Source organism: Macrosteles quadrilineatus, unplaced genomic scaffold (genome assembly GCF_028750875.1).
Source record: "Macrosteles quadrilineatus isolate MER2022 unplaced genomic scaffold, UCM_ALF_1.0 Scaffold_9__3_contigs__length_116548681, whole genome shotgun sequence".
NCBI lineage: Eukaryota > Metazoa > Arthropoda > Insecta > Hemiptera > Cicadellidae > Macrosteles > Macrosteles quadrilineatus.
The window spans coordinates 20,953,204-20,976,760 of record NW_026542602.1 but is presented as its reverse complement, the minus strand read 5'-3'; the positions used below and the strand labels follow the sequence as shown (position 1 = coordinate 20,976,760).

The window sequence follows — 23,557 nt, the reverse complement described above, 5'->3', positions numbered from 1 at the left end:
GTCAGAGGCGCCGTCGGTAACGCAGATTGTTGGCAATGTGTGTAGACAGGGCTCGAGGGGGTGAACAGGAATCCCGCCATTACAGTATCTGAAGGGGTGGGGAAACCCCACAACGGGAGATGAAACGTGGATGAGTCATCCAAACTCCTACCCCCCATCCAACACAGTTACTATCCTACTATTATAAAATAAAGACATACCTTTAAGCTTTTGACTTAAGGAATTATGTAATTGTGAATGGGAGCTAGGCTAGATTTATTATTTCTCCTAAAGCACAGCGTAGAGAAAAATGTATTTACTTTGTAACACTATTGTGTATTGAGACACGATTTTATATTTTCCATATCCGAGCTATTAATTGTTCGATGCTGTAAATCTTTACTTAAATTCTACTTATCTTATCTGCAGTATGTAAACTTCGGCTAACTTTAAATCAATATGGAAAAACACATCCTCCTATACCCAATCAACTCTTGTAATTTTTTTGTAAAAAAAATACTGAACACTTTTTGGTTTATCTAGGCAAGTTATATGCAGTTAATCTAAATAAATTGTTTCGTACAAGGTTTTAAGGGCCACTTTTTGGACAATGGTCAATAAAACTTCGTCACGAGCAGGATATGGATATATTCTGCCAGATGCCATTGTTTGTAAAAAGGCTGACGTAAATAATCGGGATGGACGATTCCCAATGGGAATTCCCCATATGCCATTGGAAATTCACTTAAATAGTACCTAGTTACATTTTTGATCCATAATAATTCCCAGAAACACCATACTATTACAAAAAATAAAACGTAGAATCACTATACTACTGAAAGTTGACCTTTTATTTGTTTTATAGAATGCATTCAACAAAATCACGCAGGAAGAGGATGATTATTTTGGAATGTAGTGTACGTCGAAGGTTGAAAAGCACAATATGGTACAGTTCCTTTCAAAAGTTGAATGTGACTATATTATTTTGTTTTATCGACCAGTTCTCAATAGGTAGGTATCCAAGATTATTTATCAATTGCCAATTATGTTTCCAAGCGGTTTTTTTATGTCCTCATCGGACGATGTTTATTAGGTAGCTTGAAGCTTGAGCCGAATTAGTTCTACTCTTGTTGGTCAACTTCGCCTTGGCATATTATGTTAGTTGCTTACGAATGAGAACTACGTGTTTTACATAGGTTTTATTCTATTTTGATTCCTAGTCGATTTTTATCGTCGACATCAACTGTTTATTGTGAACTAAACTCCACGTGTGAAAACTGAGTCCAAACAGACAGATCGGTTATTATAATCGGTGTTGGTTCAGCACTCAAAATAGTGCTATCTAATCTGCTGCGTAGCTGCGTTTTGTAATGCATTGAACTCTTCTGTAGACGCGTGAAAAACTGCTGGTGAATTTAGTTAACTTTTTACTCTCTTTACAACTTTGGTCTAATCATGGTATACTCACAGAGAAGTAATATAAATCTTTAAATTACTTCTCTGTGGTCTACTCTTCTATGGTATACTCTTTTAAAATGTTCTAACGTTATCAGATTATTTTGCATTACATCAAACTACATAGTCGAAAAGTGGAGCAGGCATTGAAGTAATTCTTAAAAATTCATTGTAACTAGGCCTATAAATTATGACCATTTGCAATTATCAAGACCCTAGATTAATTGATTATGAATAACGTGAACTTATTCATACCTCCTAAATGTACAGTAATTTTCGTCATCAAATTTATATGTACCGTAATTTATTCGTCAAATAATTATTTAACTCGTTCAACTAGTTCAAGCAAATTGGAAATGATGTGCTCCTCTAACAGCCTTATTATTATTGTGGACGGCTAAAACCCAGACACCACACTCAATTTTGTAATTGCTTGTCTCTTTGGTTTTGACCACACCCAACATGTCTGAGGATTCCAATTACGTTAAGTACTCGTCTATTGTTTGGTGTATTTGTTACGTGTCTTGGAGTAATCCATTTAGTAAAAGAATTAAAAATATATCTTATAGTATTAAAGAAAATAGATCCGAATCCCTGTCCTATAACAACGTTACATAATGTATCCCCTATAAAAAAGTAATTTCTGGCCATATATGGCCATATCAAAATTCCATATATGGTTTCATAAAGCCATATATGGTTTTTTATGGACATATATGGAAGCAGATATGGCCAGATGTGGTTGTATCCATATATGGTGGTGTCCATATATGGTCATATATGTAGTCTATATATGGAATTATTGGCCATATATGGCCATACATGTTTTCTATATATGAAATGATTGTCCATATATGGCCATACATGTTTTCTATATATGAAATTATTGCCCATATATGGCCATAAATATCCTCCATATATGGAATCATGGTCTTTATATGGCCATATATGACTCCCAGGTATGGAATTAAATTACTCATATACGGAATAATAATTTTCCATTTATGCTCATGTATAAATGAGTTTTTGACAATAACTGGAATTATTATAAGGGATAGTTGCCACATTTGGATTTTGTAACTGGACTCCCAAACACTTCTTATAATATATATAATACTATAAATCTTAAAGTTTGTGAGTTTGTGTATTTTCTTGTTGCTCTCGGAAGCACAAACTACTGAACTGATTGAGTTGAAATGTGGTACAGTGGGGGGCAGATAATATAGGCATTTCTCATTTAAAGTAATTAGTAGTAAAGTAATAAAGGATACCATTATTTATCTGTACCATTTTGTTTGGAAAATCATGGGCTTCAATATTATATATAAAACATAAGAAACATTTTTTCAAAAAAAAAATTTTTAGGTAAAAAAAAATATAATTTCGAAAATTTTCAAAAAAAAAATAAGTTCGCGCTCAATGAAATTGTATAAATTATAGGCCTATAAATATTTGAAAATAGCCACTTTGTTCTAAATTTAATGAGGATTACAAATATATAATCATATAGCGAGGTAAGTTATCAAATAAATAAGTTATGAGCGAAAAACGGATTTCAGTACATAGCGTTTAGCTAAGAATGCATAGCCTAACCATAGCTAGGAATCTGGCTGATAATTTACATCAATATCACTACCTACTTCTTCAGGATCATCAACCAGCACTTCAAAACCACTTAAATCTTCTTATAATGCACCACGTATATCACTACTTTTGATTTTTAACACTAAAACAATGATAAACGTAATAAAACACATCAGTCATCGGTCCGGGGGAACCTAGCTGTTTACAAATACACGCACGTCAGCTGTCTGCTACAATATTTTCGGAACTAAAATGAATAGCGCTTAGAGACAGACCTCTGGAGAAAGCTTAGAATATTACGGAAAGAACGATACCTAACTCGATCCAGTTCAATCCGATTCAGTCAGTCATAGAGCCTTCGCCGTAAACGATGTTTGTGCGTCATAAAAGTGACGCGTGACCCTACACAAAGTGTGTTGTGCGTCATTTTTATGACGCGTGACACTCGGAGGGATATATGATCATATCTGGTTATATTTGGTCCAAAACCAAATATAACCAGATAAAAAAAATTTTATATGGCCATATATAAACTTTTTCATAAGGGATCAGATAACAATAACAAAATGTAAATGCATTTATTTGTTAATGCATTTAAATTCTTAATACAAGCCAAACTACCTACCTAACAATCACATACCCTAAAATTCACTTAGAAAAAAATTCACTTGTTTACTTCATTCACACTAAAATTCACTTGTTTACTTTCCTTAGCCGCTATCCAGCATCAGATTATGGTTTGGGGGTGGATTAAAACGGAAATATTTCGTTTGAATAGCCTACCTTCATCTATCAACTTATTTTTAACACAAGTAACTTAAAAACCATTTTGGCCATTGAAAACTTCCGAGTATAAACCAGTCTCCAAACCACATTAACCACTCCAACCACTTGCTCGTGGAGTTTCGACGAAGAGGTCGTTTAGAGTTTGTTTGGTTTTAAAGCCTTACCTCCGTAGTCTATACATCACGTTTGTTTAGTCTACTGAGCTTGAGATGTAAGCTCTGGGAGGTCGTTGAAAATAAAATTGAAAAACTCAAAAGGTGAAGCCTTTAACGGCAACAGCTTAACAGCCAATATCATTTAGTACGATTGATACGTCATAAAGCGTATACTTATTTGCCGTCAAACTATTAAGACCCAATAAACACTCTGATAATGCTGCAATAACGATTTATTTCTTATCACTCATAATTTGTTATCAGTTATCACTGTCTGCTGAGACGCCGCCGAAGCTATTTTTAGAAGAAAACCCCCAATCAGCGGATGTATGATTTTTTTATAATGCAGACGTAATTTCCGGTACGATTTCTTTGTGATGGATGTTTATTATTATATATTTTTACCGTAAGTTACTTTACTTGCGGTCTTCCTTCAGTCTGTAGTAGGTTTTTAGCCGTGCACGTGCTTTGTTTTCGTGTCATGTATTGTGTATATGTATATGTATTGTTTAATAACCGTTGAAGCAATAAAAATGAAGATATAAACAAATTTAAATTAGTCATGTAGTTGTACGACTTAAGCACTCAACGATGGAGTAATCTCCGAAACGGACGTAGTGCTATTACAAATCAGGATTGCGAAGACAGTAAGTACCTAACCTATATAAATTATTTAATTATTCAGCTGTAAGTTTACAAGTGAAGATACCACATAAGTTTGTGCTTATAATTGTCCGTTACCACTGTACATTAAAATGAAAGTTAAATTATGGCACTTCGACCATCAAACTCCTCTGTTTGTAGCTGTCTTCAGTCACCTGGTAGTTAATGTGTTAATATGGAGGCCTCCGTAAACAATAATTTAAAAAATACTCAAGTCAAAAGCATAAGCAATAGCATATCCCTTTCCTCATCTCTGTACGATGTGTCGTTAGTTCTGTACAAAGTACATTAATTTATTTAAAATATGATTTTAAATTAGCTTTGCTTTTACTACACCTTCTTTTAGTATGGTAGTGTACTTTAATTGCATTTGCATATTTATATATGTGTCCTTTAGACCGATAGGTATAGTAAAAATTATCCGGTTTTGTCTACAATTAGTACTTAAACGTGCGTAACCCTACGTTTATTCTCACGAGCTCGCGTTAGCATCATCAGACTAAGGTGTTTTATGGGGTAGAAATTGTGGTTTCCCCCAAAACACAAAATTTCTCAATATCTTTCTAAACAATTTTATAGAGCTTAAAAGAATAATTAAAGACATCGAAGTGTTATTGTACGTCTTATTAAGAAAACTTTTTTATTTTATATGCCTTCTATTATACTATTGACAATTTACCACAACAACACTTTTTTCTCTCCCTGTAGCAGCAAATCTGGATTTGTTAAACCTAACTGTATATAACAAATCCAACCAATTAAAGGGAACATTTAAGTAAAACCCTAATGGATGTAGGCTATATTTTTCACACAAATGGGAATTTTCATATTCTGCAGTCTTTCTGCAGCTAGTTACAGATTTGCGTTGTATTAAATACTTCGTAATTACGACTTAAATGTTTAATTCACATTTGGTAAAAAAATAACGAATGCAATAATATTTTATTTCCTATTAATTTTTAAAATAAAGTACATTGCTCTTTTTTGTTCACTTATATATAAATAATTCAGCTTATAATCTTTTACTTATGATAATACTTAAATTACCGTTATAACTATAGAAATACTGTAGAAATTACGAAGTAATTGAGGACTCTTTATTCTAAAAAGTCCAGACATAGTTCTAACAATGTGGGTGTTCTTTCAATAATTGAAAAGCGATTTAGCCAATTAACGCTGCACTGTCGAAGCCAATTGAAACATTGATTCATTCGAGGTTGGCAGCATTGGAGGGATCAAGTGAAATCGGGTTGAAAACTCCGAATGTGGCATGTTTGTGCGGGGAAAGGTTTGGCTAGATAAGCAATGAGGGTAATTAAAATGTGGCTAGAGGTTTGATAAAGAGATCTATTTAGCTTATCATGGCAGAGCATGTCAAACGTTACGTATGTGCCAAACTATTTAGAGATTTCAATTATTTTATATTTCGTCTCATTTCGTAAAACGTTTAACAATGTTCAAACTGTTAATCATGTTTATCGATGTTATATGATTTAATGAGTTTATTTGATTTAAATAGGTACTAGAGGTCGTCCAGTGGTCGTAAACGCGACCAAAAATATCTAATGTATATACTTATCTTTTTTTCACTTCACGCTGTAAATCAAACATGTGATTGGAATTTCTTCTGTTTGTTTAGATTTATTTCGTTGTTATTTCGTCACCAGCATGGCAACCAATTAGGCCATCTAAAAGGAATTTTTTGCTAAGCTTTAATCTATTTTTTGTGTTTTTTTTTAAGCCTGTTTTAATTTATAAAGCGATTTTGTAAATCTTCAGGAAAATATCTTCCTACAGTATGCGTAGATTTTTTCTGCGATGCACACGAGTTGAGAAAAAAGGTTTTAAAGAAACATGCTTGCCTATTAATATATAGATTATAAGTTACGTATTATGTTTTGTGACATTTTTTACCCGTGAGCTACAGTCATATAACCCTGGCAATCTCCCACTACTGTATCTACCTTCTATCCATGGTTTGAACTAGTAATTTGTTAAATACTTTTACTCCCTCTTGTTGATTATTACATCGATGGTGAAAACAACAGAACTACGACAATTTTAATCATGTATTTCTTTATACTGATTTTTACCACCATCTAGATCCGAATCCCTGTCCTGCAACAACGTTACATAATGTATCAGATGATAATAGTCTACAAAATTTAAATGCATTTATTTGCATTATTTTTAATTTAACGCCATCGGTGGTTTTTTTCAACATGAACCGGTCTAACTTCTCATCATGTTACTATCTAACGTCATATAATACATCTACCCTCATAGTAGGCTAGGTAAAACCACTATTCAACAACACTAGGCAATTCAACCATAGACTAGAAAATAAGTTTCGATATGAGAACAATGTAAGAATGTGCTCGATTTCACCGCAATGTGACAAGCCCACGTTTTGCAAGTTCTGTCAGAGTAGAGCGACGATAACGAAGACAAGTTCTGTTGTCAGATAATCGGAGTGATAGAGGCAGTATCACTTTATTAACTTGCGGCGCTGTTGACACCCAATGATAACAAATCGAGGCCATTGCTGATATTGAAATAGAAATGTGCATTTTATCATTATAAAAGGACCCGCAAATGATGTGCGTTATTTCGAGTTCAGTTAAAAGTAGTTTGTAAATAGGCCTATATAAAGAGAGGGAGAGTACCTAATCATATAGTGTTTTCTATCCCTCAGGTATGATGAAGGCTTTGGTTTATTTGGATTTTAAGTAAACAAAATCACATTAATAAACCAGAACTGTTTGTCAGACGATAACAATAGTAATTGGACTTCATTAGAAATATTGAAACAGTCTTACCATTGCATTGATTATCAAATTCTAACATTATCCTTTCACAATTACAATGAAAAGCCGTTGTAGTGGAATCATGTACATTAGTAACATGTTCGATCTTTTCACAGGAATCTGAAACTCGAGTCATAGGCGTGTTGCATCAGTAATCTTTTGTCCCCGAGGTCGGTGTTTCCTGGTCGGTCCATGCCTTATCAGTAAGCCCAGCTGATCCTAAGGCACGGGTGTGATAACACGAAATAAACGTGACGTTAACCCGTTTCTTTCAACCGATGAATACAACCGGAAGTTGGTCAACTCTTTCAACTTCTGGTGAAACAATAAAGTATGTTTATAAACCACGTTGCTTCACAATGTTGACTTTCGATTTCGATTTGAAGAAAGTGTTTGAGTAAGGCGTTATGATTAAGGCGTAATTGTTAAATCATGCATGATTCACAATTTGATCGAAGTTAACCAAATAACAAATTCACATAAAGGTATTTCTTTACAGATCGTTCACTTCTAAAGTGGTTTAAGGAATTCCCAGGTTAAAATTAAAACCAAGAAATGGATTTTAACTTAAAATCACACTAAACACACTTTTAAAATCACTTAAAATACACATAAAATTCAAATGAACAGGCTAAGCTATTTAAAATAAGCATTCTCAATAAATTAATTGAGTGTTTAAATAAATTCAGTAAGTGTTTGTAGTTCTATGTGTCCATGGCCCATGGGTTATATAAAAAGGACTAACTCTTAAATCACCTGTCGTTTAAGTATCAATGGCTGTATTTTACATGTTGTTTTTTTTTTTTATCAGGGACGATAAATGGTAGACTATTTCACAACTGGTTAGGTAGGTTATTTTAAATACAACATATTCTTTGTTACCATTTATTTATTTTATATCCATTATACTGTTGGATCGAGTTTACCAGTATGTATTTTGAACATTTGAAGTTGTACTGTAGACAAATTTAATGAAAGGTACGACTGAGTTAAAATATGATCATAAATACTCTGTCAGAAAGAATGCTCAGTCTAGTAGTAAAACCCGTCTTAACATATATTTCCAATCGCGAAATAAAGGATAAATCTCATTCCAAAGTCTTTGTCTATGCCAAGGCCACGGAAGATTGGTCTGTTTTGGAGGTCCATGACTCCAATGTATTGTCTGTTGAGCGCCAACTACAAGGTTACTCTTGAGTCACCGATATTCCCGGTCTTCGGTGATGAAAGGTTACTATCTTGTATGTGACCTCAAAGATAATGGGTTGTCGACCTTGGTTTCGAATTTGACAAGTTGATGTTTTGGAGAAAACTACGCGATGATCTAAAATCAGCTCCCCAGCGACAGGCTAGTTCTCAGTTGATCTTTAATACTTTACTTTTAGTAGAAACAATCACCATTCAGGCACAGATATCAATTTAGTTGCATATCTAAAATTATTCTATACTGATTTAGACAATCAGAACCTACAATTACCCTTTATCAATGAAAGATTCCCTTCCAAAAAATCTTCTATACTGTAGAGTGTAGGTGAATTAGTAACGATCCATGAAATGTCGTTTGCTTTCTGGAAGCCTCCATTCTAATTTGACAGCAACTTAGCAAACGCACAGGTAGCACTGCCTATGTCTGCTAGTTCCTTTATTTTATTGTTATATTTTTTTACTTATAAAACTCGTATAGGCTATATATTTTAGTGACAAAAGTCTTTGTCTAATACACTTTATTTAGTTTATAATCACAGTTTGTAGCCAATGTTTTTTTTGAATGAACTATATTCATTCATTCATTCATTCATTCACTTGACTCAATTTGTAGTCAAATCTTCCTTTAGTATTGAGAAGGAAAGAGAGAGAAGGTACTGTATATTTAATCAACATATTTAAATTTTAAAACATTTTATCATTATCTTCGGTTAATCTGTAAGGATGGTAAGCAAATATATAAGAAAGTGCTTATTACATGCAATAAAGCCTATACTATAATTATGTAATAAGGGGATATACATTTTTTCAAGGTTGTCTGTTATAGAAGATACAACTCCCTCCCATCACTATCACCCAAATCCGACGGAATATGAGGGAGCGTTTCATAAACTCCAAATTTCACAAACTCCAACGCTTAAAATATTAAATGAACAGAGCGGTTCATAACCTCCAAATTTCATAAGCTCCAAATCTATAACATTCAAATAATCACTGGTTCACAATGTCCAAGTTTCACAAACTCCAACGTTTAAATATTAAATAAACAGAGCGGTTCATAACCTCCAAATTTCATAAGCTCCAAATCTATAACATTCAAATAATCACTGTTTCACAATGTCCAAATTTCACAAACTCCAACGTGAAGATACCAAATAAACAGTGCGGTTCATAATGTCCAAATTTCATAACCTCCAACGGTACAGTCTGAGCCAGAAGTCTCTACAGTGGTTGCCACAGCTTATTAAACGGCCCCAAAACTCAATGTTCCGCTTCAAAATAACTCGACATTTAGCCTACTTAGACTTAAGTTATATGGTTGAAACTTCGTATGAGTTAAGTCAATAAGTCTATGACACTATTGGTTTTAATTAAAAGCTTAAAAGTTAGTATTTTCTATTTTAAATCTTCAAATAAAGTCGGTACTTTTAAATGAGTTTTAAAATATGACATGAAAAAGTTCGTCGGCTGCTAATTTTTTTATTTTTTGGTCAGGTAAGTTAAAAAACGGTGGATTTTGTAGCTAAAGAGTTGAACCTTTTGGATCATATTTTTTAAAATTTTTAGCTGGCGTAGTTTGGTTGTAATTTAAATTGTAATATAGGGGCTACCCGCCGCGCCGCGTGGCGTCATGCGGGCAGATTCTGCCTACAACGTCACTTGTAATACAGTTTAGATACTCAAATTTGGAGCTATACAGGAAAGTTACTAAACTAATTAGAAAAACACGGATTACGAGTCACACTCAGCTGTGTGACTCAAATATGTGTTAGCACATAATTTGCAAATCAAATTACATATTTATATTTTTAATAGCTTTAATTCAAGCTTTCAGCTGAGTTTCTTAACTGTTCCGTCTCTCAATTAAAAGCCATTACAAATATAGTAAGAGATTTTTTTTACCGATGAAAAATTTTAAAACATATAAATTTGTTTTATAAGTATATTTTCTATTAGCTGTTAAAATTTCATGATGATTACATCAGTAGTTTTTTTTTGTTATGTGTAAAAATAGCCCTTTGTTAGAAAAGTGCCGAAAACCTTGTACTTTATTTATTCTACCCACTAAAAGGACGAGAGTTAAAACAACATAAAAAGGTAGAAACTAAAATACATAAACGCAGAAATACATTTTTATAAATAGGATTTAACTTATTCATCATATTGTAGGTATACTGGTCAAGTTTCAATAAAAGTTCATACTCGAGTATTTACACTTTTTTACTCGACAGCAGTCTCGTTTTCTCCTTGCAACTTAATGTGGGTAGTTCAATAATGTTAAAGTTTTGACAAGGTGATAATTTATATTTGGATTTGCCTTTTCAGTGGAGAGTTAGGCATTGTATACCTTTTATTTACCAAAAAAATGCGTAATCACAAACAGTGGAGTCTTTGACTGTCGTATAAAATATTAAGGTATGAAGTTGTTGTTGTAACGATTATTGCATATTCTATTTAAAAATAATGTTCAATGTAAATAATTCAACAAGTTATTAGATAGGTACCTTTTATAGTTTTTAGTTTCTATTTAGCAAATTTCCCTATAAGGAAGTACAGTAGCTATTACCGTAGATGGCATGGTAAGACCTACGCCCGGGACCGATTTACTTTTTGATTTTAATGTCCCCAGAGGCCAAAAACACCATTCGTTAAAATTGTTATGTATATACTAGCTGTACCCGCGGGCTTTGCCCCGTTTAACTTCATAAGTATTCGCATGGCTCATTCACGTCCTGGTTGAAGTTCGTTCGCTACGCTCACTCACCTTTAGGTTGGAGCTCGTTCGCTGCGCTCACTTGCCTTCAGGTTCGAGCTCGTTCGCTGCGCTCACTTGCCTTCGGGTTCGAGCTCGTTCGCTGCGCTCACTTGCCTTCAGGTTAGCTCGTTCGCTACGCTAACTCGCCTTTTAGTTGGAAATTAGCTGTTGTCATAAATTTAAAAAAAAGAATAGTGCTGCACCCTGTTGGTAATCCTTGTAACTTTTATGCTATTGAACATCATAGAACATAACGACAGAACCAACTTGTTTAATTGAAACAGCTGTTAAGATTCATTAATTCCTTTTAAATATGAAAAATTATAAAGTTAACATAAAAGTTAACTAAAGAGCCACTGGGGCGGAGCCCGAAAGGATTTTTGAGATAAGAATATGCTTTAATGTTAATCGGGAATGTGAGCTATCATCATGCCAAATTTCAGCCCAATCCGTCCAGTAGTTTATGCGTGATTGAACAACACACACACAAACACACACACAAACTCACAAACTTTCAGATTTATAATTAGGTTATTAGTAAGATAGATAGATAGATTTATATATATATATATATATATATATGTATTATAACACACCAATTCTGGCCGTTTCTGTATGTGGACGTTACAATTCTGACCGGAGAGACGACTATTCTGACCTGTTTACAATTCTGGCGATACTGAGTATGAAAACACACTAATTCTGACCCCACCCTCAACTGTAATATTTAGTGGAAACAGTACAATTAATTCTCAGCCACGGCATGAAATGTATAGTAAAACAGGCCAATCTTGACCCAAGCCAATAATAAAAAGTTTGGAAAATCTGTATGACAAATTGTTTGTTTGTCTGTCTGTTTGTATTTTTATCTTCCTGACACTATCGATTTCTTTACCTATGTATCTAGTTATCTGTTTGTAATTATTATAGTCTGACAATGACAATTTTACCGCACTTATAAAAAATCACAATTTAATTTTTTTAAATCCAATTTGCATGAACAGTAAAATAAACTGCAACAAGCTACGCTGATTCCTTTTCTGGTTTCCTACCTTATTCAATAGACCTAATATAAGGGTGCGACATAGGAAGTCGTGATGGAAAATTCCTGAAGAATACTGTGCAGAGCACGTGAAAAGATCTGGACGTCATGTCTTGTCTTTAAAACGTATAAGGTTAACAAAAGTTGTAAAGATAGACCTAATATAAGGGTGCGACATAGGAAGTCGTGATGGAAAGTTCCTGAAGAATACTGAGCAGAGCACGTGAAGAGTTCTGAACGTCGTGTATTGTCTTTATAACTTATAAGGTTAACAAAAGTTGTAAAGATAGACCTAATATAAGGGTGCGACATAGGAAGTCGTGATGGAAAGTTCCTGAAGAATACTGAGCAGAGCACGTGAAGAGTTCTGAACGTCGTGTATTGTCTTTATAACTTATAAGGTTAAGAAAAGTTGTATAGATAGACCTAATATAAGGGTGCGACGTAGGAAGTCGTGATGGAAAGTTCCTGAAGAATACTGAGCAGAGCACGTGAAGAGTCTGAACGTCGTGTATTGTTTTTATAACTTATAAGGTTAACACAAGTTGTATAGCTAGACCTAATTTCAGGGTGCGACATAGGAAGTCGTGATGGAAAGTTCCTGAAGAATACTGTACAGAGCACGTGAATAGTTCTGAACGTCGTGTATTGTTTTATATCTTATAAGTTTAGCAAAAGTTGTATAGATAGACCTAATTTCAGGGTGGGACATAGGAAGTCGTGATGGAAAGTTTCTGAAGAATACTGTGCAGGGCACGTGAAAAGTTCTGAACGTCGTGTGTTGTCTTTGTAACGTATAAGGTTAAGAAAATTTTTATAGATAGACCTAATATAAGGGTGCGACATAGGAAGTCGTGATGGAAAGTTTCTGAAGAATACTGTGCAGGGCACGTGAAGAGTTCTGAACGTCGTGTCTTGTCTTTGTAACGTATAAGGTTAAGAAAAGTTGTATAGATAGACCTAATATAAGGGTGCTACGTAGGAAGTCGTGATGGAAAGTTCCTGAAGAATACTGAGCAGAGCACGTGAAGAGTTCTGAACGTCGTGTATTGTCTTTATAACTTATAAGGTTAACACAAGTTGTATAGATAGACCTAATTTCAGGGTGCGACATAGGAAGTCATGATGGAAAATTCCTGAAGAATACTGTAGAGAGCACGTGAAGAGTTCTGAACGTCGTGTATTGTTTTATAACTTATAAGGTTAACAAAAGTTGTATAGATAGACCTAATTTCAGGGTGCGACATAGGAAGTCGTGATGGAAAGTTCCTGAAGAATACTGAGCAGAGCACGTGAAGAGTTCTGAACGTCGTGTCTTGTCTTTATAACGTATAAGGTTAACACAAGTTGTAAAGATAGACCTAATATAAGGGTGCGACATAGGAAGTTGTGATGGAAAGTTCCTGAAGAATACTGTACAGAGCACGTGAATAGTTCTGAACGTCGTGTATTGTTTTATATCTTATAAGTTTAACAAAAGTTGTATAGATAGACCTAATTTCAGGGTGGGACATAGGAAGTCGTGATGGAAAGTTTCTGAAGAATACTGTGCAGGGCGCGTGAAGAGTTCTGAACGTCGTGTGTTGTCTTTGTAACGTATAAGGTTAAGAAAAGTGTTATAGATAGACCTAATATAAGGGTGCGACATAGGAGGTCGTGATGGAAAGTTTCTGAAGAATACTGTACAGAGCACGTGAAGAGTTCTGAACGTCGTGTTTTGTCTTTATAACGTATAAGGTTAACAAAAGTTGTGTTAATAAAAACATTGTTAATGTAAAACAAATTATTAATACATTGTTAATAAAAAACAACGGTTGACATAAAAATATTAATTGTGTTTACTTGTGTCAATCTTTTGTATGTATAACTATGTACAACTGTAACTTATTTACAAGTTGCAGTCTTTTGTACATTTTATCTATGTACATACAGAAATAACATGACATTGACATATGAAATTAAGAAATCTTCAAATTAAGACAAATTGTTCCAATTTTTTAAAAACTCTGGAACCTAAACGGTTCATCGGCGATTAACACGTAAGAGGTACATTTTGTAGCAAATTGTGTGTACTTTAATTTTAATAATACTTTAGCCTATATAATACTTACAGACAGTTTATAGTTTCTAATTTATAAGCCAAAAACTACCATAATACAATTTTTTCCACATTTTTCTTATTTTTTGTCAGAATTTTGTCCAGCAAACCTCAGATTCGAAATTCGGTACCCCGAAAAACATGGAAAATGGAAAAAATCTAAACAACCCCACAACTTTACCGCTAGGGTACATTTAAATACAAATTTACTGGATTATACAGTATCTACAAGTCTATAAATTCTAAATAAGGCTATACAGCTAACAACTTTCTGGGGAATTTAAAAATTTTATAATAAGCTTTATGAAGGCCCGAGCAAACACGGTACCGGTACGTTTGGGATAGTGTCGGCTTTGTTTGATTAGTTAAACATCTATCTATCTATATATTAATAGGCAAGCATGTTTCTTTAAAACCGTTTTTCTCAGCTCGTGTGCATCGTAGGGAAAAACTACGCATACCGTTAGAAAGCTATTTTCCTGTAGGTGTGCAGAATCCCTTTATAAATTTAAATAGGCTCAAAGATAAGCGCAAAAAATGAGTTTACAAATTTTAAAAAATTTACATGGATCTTATGCGTTGCCATGCTGGTGACGAAATAACAACGAAATATAAACAGAAAATCAAAACAAATGGAAGAAATTCCAATCACATGTTTTATTTACAGTGTGGGGTGAAATATTAACATAAGTGAGTACATTACATATTTTTGGTCGAGTTTCGACCACTGGACATTACTCGTACTTATTTAATACGCAAGCAGGTTTTTTGTGTGACAATTACTCCTCCGAAACTACTGAACCGATTGACATGTTTTTAGTGTAATTGGAAAGAGCGTAACGTTAAGTTGTGCGGGAAACTTTCTTTTTAGAGAAATTATTAGTGAGGCTCTGTGGTCCTTTAAAGTTTCGTATTTCTCCATAAGAAATAAACATGGGAAATAAACATTGTTATGAAACTCCAGCTGTTGTCAGAAATGTAAAGTGAGAAAAAGAACATAATATGTTAATTGTAAGCAGTCAATAAGTTTGCTAATTTAACAGTTTGCTACAAACATTTACAGGCTTGGTTGAAATGCAATATTTACTATTTGAATTTGGGTTAGCGTAAATATTACAATAGAAAAAAGCGAGAGAGCCTGGATAATTTGATATGCTAAAAAGAAAACTGAATTAACACTGTCCTGCATTTCTTAGTAATTATTGAAAGAGCCGATTTGCAAACTATGGAAACATAGGAAAGTCATAAAACACCACCAAGAAAAAAAATATAAATATTGTTTTTTTTTATATAATTTAAAATCGTTATTATGGACAACCTAATGCGGCTATGAGTAAGGCTATTTGTAGAAAACACTAAAAACAAGATCAGCTTTTGAAAAATGATAAGATATTAACAAGAAATGTTGATTATATCGATCTGTAATGTACATCTTAAGTATTTCCATAACCTTTGAGTCGAATCTTTTAAAGCCACAATAAATTATGACTGTTATTCGTTTTAAAATAACACCTGCAATTCTTAGCTATTGCTCGAATTCGAGCATCAGGTACACTATTAAATATTAAAACGTCTAAATGAAGGTAGACAGCTAACGTTATGGTGAAGTTTTAACGTGTACTAATGCTCTACCAAGAACTTCTGATAACGTTGTTTACCAGGCGGACATCCATAGTTACTAGTTTGAAAAGAGCTAAGCATTTATAACTTCTAACCAGTTCGTAATATGTGCTAAACATCTAGTCTGTTAACCAACAGATGTGTTCTCATCTGTTTCTTATCCACACTGCTGATAATTTACTCGGAAGAATAGTTCACTGGAATACAACGACAACTGGGTCTAGTTTAAATGAGCATGATCATTGTTATTGCGAATTTCGAATGTGTCTGAGTTTTTAGACTCTAGCTAAATTCAAAGGGAAAATAATAGAGTTAAAAGAGGATTTTAGATCGTATTCCATCTTTTAAACTTAGTTCGGACTTCAGAGCTCTAAAACGAAAACCCAGTTCAAGTTTACATCCTCTTTAGGACGTAACCCTTTGCTTAACAATCACTCATGAGTAAAAATATGTCACAAGTGTGTAGCTTTTTACGGTTCGATACTGGACCCAGCTGTCATTGATGGGCTTTCAATAAATGGTCCTGACTAATGAAACTCATGGTCTAATTCAGTAATAAAGCTACTCAGATCATCTCACTCCACTTTACACTCATATTTGGTTATAAATATGCACCTAGGTGGCGTGCCCATCTCAATAATTAATAACTGTTGTATAAATTTATAATGGTTAACTTAGTTATAGGTGTGACAAAATACTCCAAATGTGTGGATGTTAGCTGAAATATCTGTATGGTTACGAGAATTGAAACAGTACTATTACCAGAGTACCGGTACCTAGTTTCAATGTAGAAATGATATCATACACCAGATTAGTGGTCACATAGGTTACAGCAGTCTTTTATGCTGTCAATGGCACTTATCTGTAGTAGTTGAATAAATGGCTCTATGGCTATAGTTAGCGACACTAACCAGTGGTAAAATAGAAAATTACAGTAAATGATAATTACTGTTATATACATCGTGAGTATCTCCATTAGTTTCACACCGGTAATCTTTGAGTTGACTCTTAAACCCATTGTAAATATTTTAATTGTTATTCATTTTGAAATAACTTCTATAATACAGGCGCTAAGCATCTGAACGTCTCGCCCATCCGCCGATGTCTATCTGTAAACAACTGTTGTAAACATAATTACTCATATCTTTGTTTTGGTAAGTTAATTATCTTCATGTGGTCACGTCATTCGATTCAGTGTAGTCTCGTGTGTTCGCGTAGTGAGTTCTGTTTTGTTTTGGACAGCCCTTGAAGCTATGGATTTAAGAAAACGTGGTGATACTATACATAGTGGAGAGAGCGATTTAATTAGGCGAGTGATCGAGTTTTGTGACAACGAATGTAAAGACAAAATGTTATTAGTGCCGATAGGAAAGGCAACAGAACGTGCCGCAAACTATTGTAAAGTGTCAGAAAAAAACTACTAAACGAATCATAGAAAAGCCGGCAAACAAACCCCGGATGAAAACTCTGTACACCCGGGAAAAAATGCAAGAAGGGTGACCAACATAAATTAAAAATAGATAAATTTGATAGGCTAATTATAATTTGATCATAATTTGATAGGTAATCAAATAATTAATCAAATAATAATAATAATAGGTAATTTGATAGGTATATGTAATACGCGATTTTTACTCGAACAAAAAAAAATTCCTACATAAAAAAACTATTACCTGTTTTGATAGAAAGAAATTTTAAATGGAGCGAATGGGCACTTTGGCGTATCTTAAAAGATATTAGGGTTCAAGTGGAAGAAATGTGGTTCCAAAAGAAAATGTTTGGTAAGACCTAGGCAGGGGACTTGTTTACTCTCGCGGACAGTACCCCGCGCCACTGATCGTGTCGAAACCGCGGCACGCCATCTTAGGCCGCGGTTAGGGGTTAAAGATAATAATACTATGAACAGCTGATTGACTATTATAACTGCGATTTAAACTGTTACAAGCTGCTATACCCGTGCTTTGCAACGGGAAGAAAATGTGACCTAGAGAGCTATTAAAGTAATTCTGATGTGTGTTTTAAAATACGGAAACTTTATGATTTAGTTTGAAAATATAAACTGATTTAAAAGTGTAAACCTGCTTACTTCAAAACCCTACTTTTTATGTTAATAGATCCAAAAGAATATAACAACATACCTTAGTGTAGCAATAGCATCAATTGCTTCATATTGATGCTTCAGGAATGACATGTTTTATCATAATTCTTCAACTTTAGTCAAGCTTCTTTACACGTAGCTTACTATATAAATTACAAAATGAAAACTTTGAGCAATTCTTTACAAACCGAATAGAAACTTTTCTTTAAAACCAAACATAACCCTCCTAAATCTACATAAAGCGTCACAAACATATTTTTCGAGTAAATAAACAAACACCAGTTCGTTGTACTGACCAGCTGTTTCATTAACTAAAATTATATTAAATCGTGTAAACTTAGGAAGCATGCCAGGCGTAACCCTTTGAAAATTTGCCTGTGGAGAAGAGCCCTTTGGAAATTCGTCCATATCAATACTTTTCGGCAAATCTACACACTCTAAGCTTCATTTTGATGTGCCATATGCCTATATTTTCATTTGGTAAATGGCCTTAACCGTTTACATAAAATTTGATTGTATCACTTTAATAATATAATAGATTTCGTGTTAATAGTTTACTAGCAGAGCATTCGTCCTTCGTACGGGGTTGGCATAAAGTATAAAATGCTTATTGCAGTTATACCGAGCTTTGCGTTTCCGATGGGGGGAACACAGTTTGATAAAATTGTTTTCTTTAAATTTACAGTTTACTATAGTATTACACATCTATACATAGCCAAAAATGATCTACAAATTCACCTAAACAATAGAGAAAAATATTGTCAAAAATTTGCCAAACATAACAAATTATTCATAAAATTAAAAACATAAACATAACTGTAAACAATCCTACTTTGACAGTTCTCATTGTGTATCACAGTTTTTTGTTGCTGCTCAGTTCAAATTTCATAAAATCAAAAAAATAATAGTACTGCACCCTGTTAGTAAATGTTATAGCTTTTTAATACTTTTCATATCATAGAACAAACTTTTTTAGTTGAAACAGCTGACTAAATTCTTTAATTCCCTTTAAATATGAATACTCATAAGGTTAACATAGGGAATTACAGAGCCACTAGGGCAGATCCCGAAAGTATTTTTGAGATAAGAATATGCCTGTATCTTAATCGGGAATGTGAGCTATCATCATGCCAAATTTCAGCCCAATCCGTCCAGTAGTTAATGCGTGATTGAACTTCAAACAAACAAACAAAAAACACACAAACTTTCACATCTACTGTATATACATAAAATTACAGTTTTGTCTGTACATTGCTTAGAATCATGCAGTTTTTTTGTTATTTTTACGTTTCATAGCCTAAGAAAGCCGAAACGAGTCTTATCTCAATTTCTGTCTGTCTGTCTGTCTGTCTGTCTGTCTGTTTGTTTGTCCATTCTGTGACTCCGTCTGTAACGCCAAAATGTCATTTTACGCGGCCTACTCCTAGAGAACTAGATTACCGATCAAGTTTCTGTATTTACTGGAATGGTTAGAGTGTCTTTGGCTATAAAAACATGGCCTCGCTTCTTTGAAAACAAAATAACAAACCATCAAAAACCCAAAATATACATAAACTATAAAATGAAGTAATATCAAAAATTACTTTCCTGTCCGTTTAGCTTAAGAAGTACGGAACATGTATTTAAAGTTAGTACATAAAATGCTTATTTTTGTAAATTTTACTTCACAAGTAAGGTTACTTTAACATTTTCTAAAATCATAATTATTTTTGAAACACGGTTGCCTTTCTGAAAACTGGGCTAATGTGGTGGACGGCCGATCCGGATTCCAAAAAATGCTGATTATTCGATTTCAGAGGTTTAGGATGGATGTTGCGCTGCGGCTGGTAAGGGTGTTATTATAAGCAATAAATGACCCTGTATGAAGAACACAGCTTACGGGGAATAGTCAGCCAAAAACCCATGTAAAAATCTGAGGTTCTGAATGTGGACACTAGCTATAAGAGATATAGGCATCTCTGGTTGTAAATTTCTAGCTGCATCGAGTCCGAATGAGAGGGCCAAATTGTAGAGACAGAGAATGCCAAACATCAAGGATGTGTCCGTCTGTCTGACTTGCCGACGACAGCGGAATTTGACGGGGCTGGGAACAGTTGGTGTCTAGGGATAGCATTTATAATAATTTCCTAATAATATAAACGTAATGCAGCAAAATATCAGAAACATATATCACCCTCTCCTCAACAAGAGTAAATGCCGACTTTAAAACTTTTTAATACTTTTTCAATGATGCCTACGTGCGTCCATCTTCACTTACAAAAACGTAAATAGCGAGTTTGGAGCGAAAACCATATTTTGTCCGTCAAACAGCTTAAAAGATGTTCAGCGGACATTTTTTCCTAGTTCGCTTTGATTTACGAGTGAAATGATTTTAAATGTGCTTTATTGGTCAAATTGAACATTACACAATCATACATGCTTATGCGCACACAAAACAATGGTTACAAAACCGTCTATTTGGTTGACACATTAATTTATGTTTGTGAACAAATAACAAAGAGCACCTACTTGACAAAAGACTGAAAATAAAATAATAAACTTAACATAAAATACACTTTTTTCGACATTAAATGATCTATAAACCAAATTGATAACAAAAGTCACAAACAAGGAAAAATACTCTTCGAGATTATTTGCTTTTTTAAGTTGTCTAAAAGTTACTCATGTATTATATTCCATCTTACACTTCAAGCATTGTTTAAAAACCTACCCAAATCCCGCTAATCCCTCCATTTAAATAATCAAAGTATTCAGCTTCGCTCAAATAATGTTCTTTCAGCCAAAAATATCTTATATTTTTTTAGAATTGGGCATACAGTTAAATATAAGTATGAAACACTGATTCAATTTTCCTTTTGTTGCAAAGAGAGCAAATACAGGGTGTTCATTTGAAAACTTTCCATATCTGTTGTGTGCAAAGGTAAGGCTTTTAACACTTGTTTGTTCTCATTTCCCCCTAATTTGGACATGCCAAATCCAATAAAATTATTTTCAATTTTGAAAAATGCCCCAAAAGGGCCCAATTTGGGGGGTAGGGGTGCTTTTTGAGAAATTTTCAAATGTAAACATGGGTTGTGTGATACATCAATTTAAAGCTCTAATCACCCCGATCATTTTGGTGCAAAAAAAGTTTAATTATCTTTAACCGTATTTACAGGGTGGGTCAAAACGTTTTAAAAAAGGACTTTGAAGTTAAGTACCGTATTACCCTAACTACTGAACGGAACAGCGCCAAATTTCTTTCCAAGCTTATTCTTGAGCTACTCTTTAAGATAACTTGTAGTAAGGGCATTTTCCAAGTTATTTTCTAATTTTTAAAAAATCTCAAATTTTAAGAATAAAAGAAAGCTGAAAACTCAAAATTCTTAAATAGCAAGGTATAACAAATTTCATACCACGTGAAAGGTCCTTTTTTAACAAACATTTTACGTATTTAAGTTTTCTTTCTATCTCTTACCGTTTAAAAATTGCAGTAGAAAAACATAATTTTCTGTGGTAAAATTGCAACTAGTTTTCTAATAAAACAGCCAAAATTCGTCTCTAGACACATTAAATGGTGCAATAACTGAAGGAAACAATTCATAATTATTTTAAGGCAGATAGGCAAACAAGTCATTACGTTTTACTTTGTGAGAAACAAGTTTTATAGCTGATGAGAAAAACCCAAGCGTGGGCCGCTTTCTGTAGTACCATTGACTAGTCAATGGTAGTACTAATTTCAAAAGTACCATTTCCTGTAGTACCTAATCAAATATGGTGTAAACTTAAAAAAATATACTTTATTTTACTTATTGGTCATAACAAAAGTGTTCCAGGATAACTGCAAAGTGTTTAACAATAGATATCCAGGTATAACCTTGAGTCATATGGCTGTAAATGATTTAGTTAGGAAGTTTTCTGAAACTGGCTCAGTTACCAATGAGAAAAGAACAGGATGAGGGGTCCAAGATGAATTCTGACACACGTAAAAGTAGTCGATCAATTTGTTATGAATCCTACTACATCGTTGAACAAAGTGCAATGTGTTTTATTAGAAAACTAGTTATAATTTTACCATGGAAAATTATGTTTTTTCACTGCAATTTTTAAACGGTAAGAGATAGAAAGAAAACTTAAATACGTAAAATGTTTGTTAAAAAAGGACCTTTCACGTGGTATGAAATTTGTTATACCTTGCTATTTAAGAATTTTGAGTTTTCAGCTTTCTTTTATTCTTAAAATTTGAGATTTTTTAAAAATTAGAAAATAACTTGGAAAATGCCCTTACTACAAGTTATCTTAAAGAGTAGCTCAAGAATAAGCTTGGAAAGAAATTTGGCGCTGTTCCGTTCAGTAGTTAGGGTAATACGGTACTTAACTTCAAAGTCCTTTTTTAAAACGTTTTGACCCACCCTGTAAATACGGTTAAAGATAATTAAACTTTTTTTGCACCAAAATGATCGGGGTGATTAGAGCTTTAAATTGATGTATCACACAACCCATGTTTACATTTGAAAATTTCTCAAAAAGCACCCCTACCCCCCAAAATGGGCCCTTTTGGGGCATTTTTCAAAATTGAAAATAATTTTATTGGATTTGGCATGTCCAAATTAGGGGGAAATGAGAACAAACAAGTGTTAAAAGCCTTACCTTTGCACACAACAGATATGGAAAGTTTTCAAATGAACACCCTGTATAATTGTTATTCTCCATCCAAGGTTGATAATTTATTGACATTAGCTCCGCTCTGACATTGATAATCCAAGAGATTAGGGAAATATTCAAGTTATCAGTGAGCAAGGGTCTATCACCGAGCTCAATGTCAAGAGAGAGGGAGAGAGAGAGAGAGAGAGAGATTGTGGTGTTTATTTATTCTATGGTACAATGACGTTATCGCCGCCCCCTTCTATGCGCAACACTCTTTCTTTAAAAGACCGAACGGTTGGTTCCAGAGTCTAAATCGCCAATATTAAAATCTATCGTCATCCCTCTTTTACACCCTGAATTGGAAGTGTGCTAATTAATTCATTCAGGTTATTTTAAAGTATTGCAGCCTCTGCAGTTTGCGAGATGTTTCATTCACTCCAAGATCGTTCACTCCAAAAAGTATTTTTACAATTTATTTGCCTGTTCGTTCACTCCAATGTTCATTCCCCAACGGGTATAGTCAGCTCCCAGAAGTAGACGGGCCTGTAGAAAATACTTATTTTAAAGTGTACTGTATATTGGATCGAATGCACGTTGGAGTGAACGAGCATAGTAATAGTATAATAATAGTATATTTCGTACCACGGACCGAAATGGTTTTACAGCTCTCGATCGATTTAAGT

The 23,557-nt window shown here is 33.8% G+C and overlaps 1 protein-coding gene across 3 annotated transcripts in view; it reads left to right on the top strand.

Moving 5' to 3' along the window:
- LOC129002133 (uncharacterized) overlaps window positions 1-23,557 on the top strand; it is a 123,682-nt gene that overhangs the window by 944 nt on the left and 99,181 nt on the right. The gene's annotated exons all lie outside the window — the stretch shown is intronic.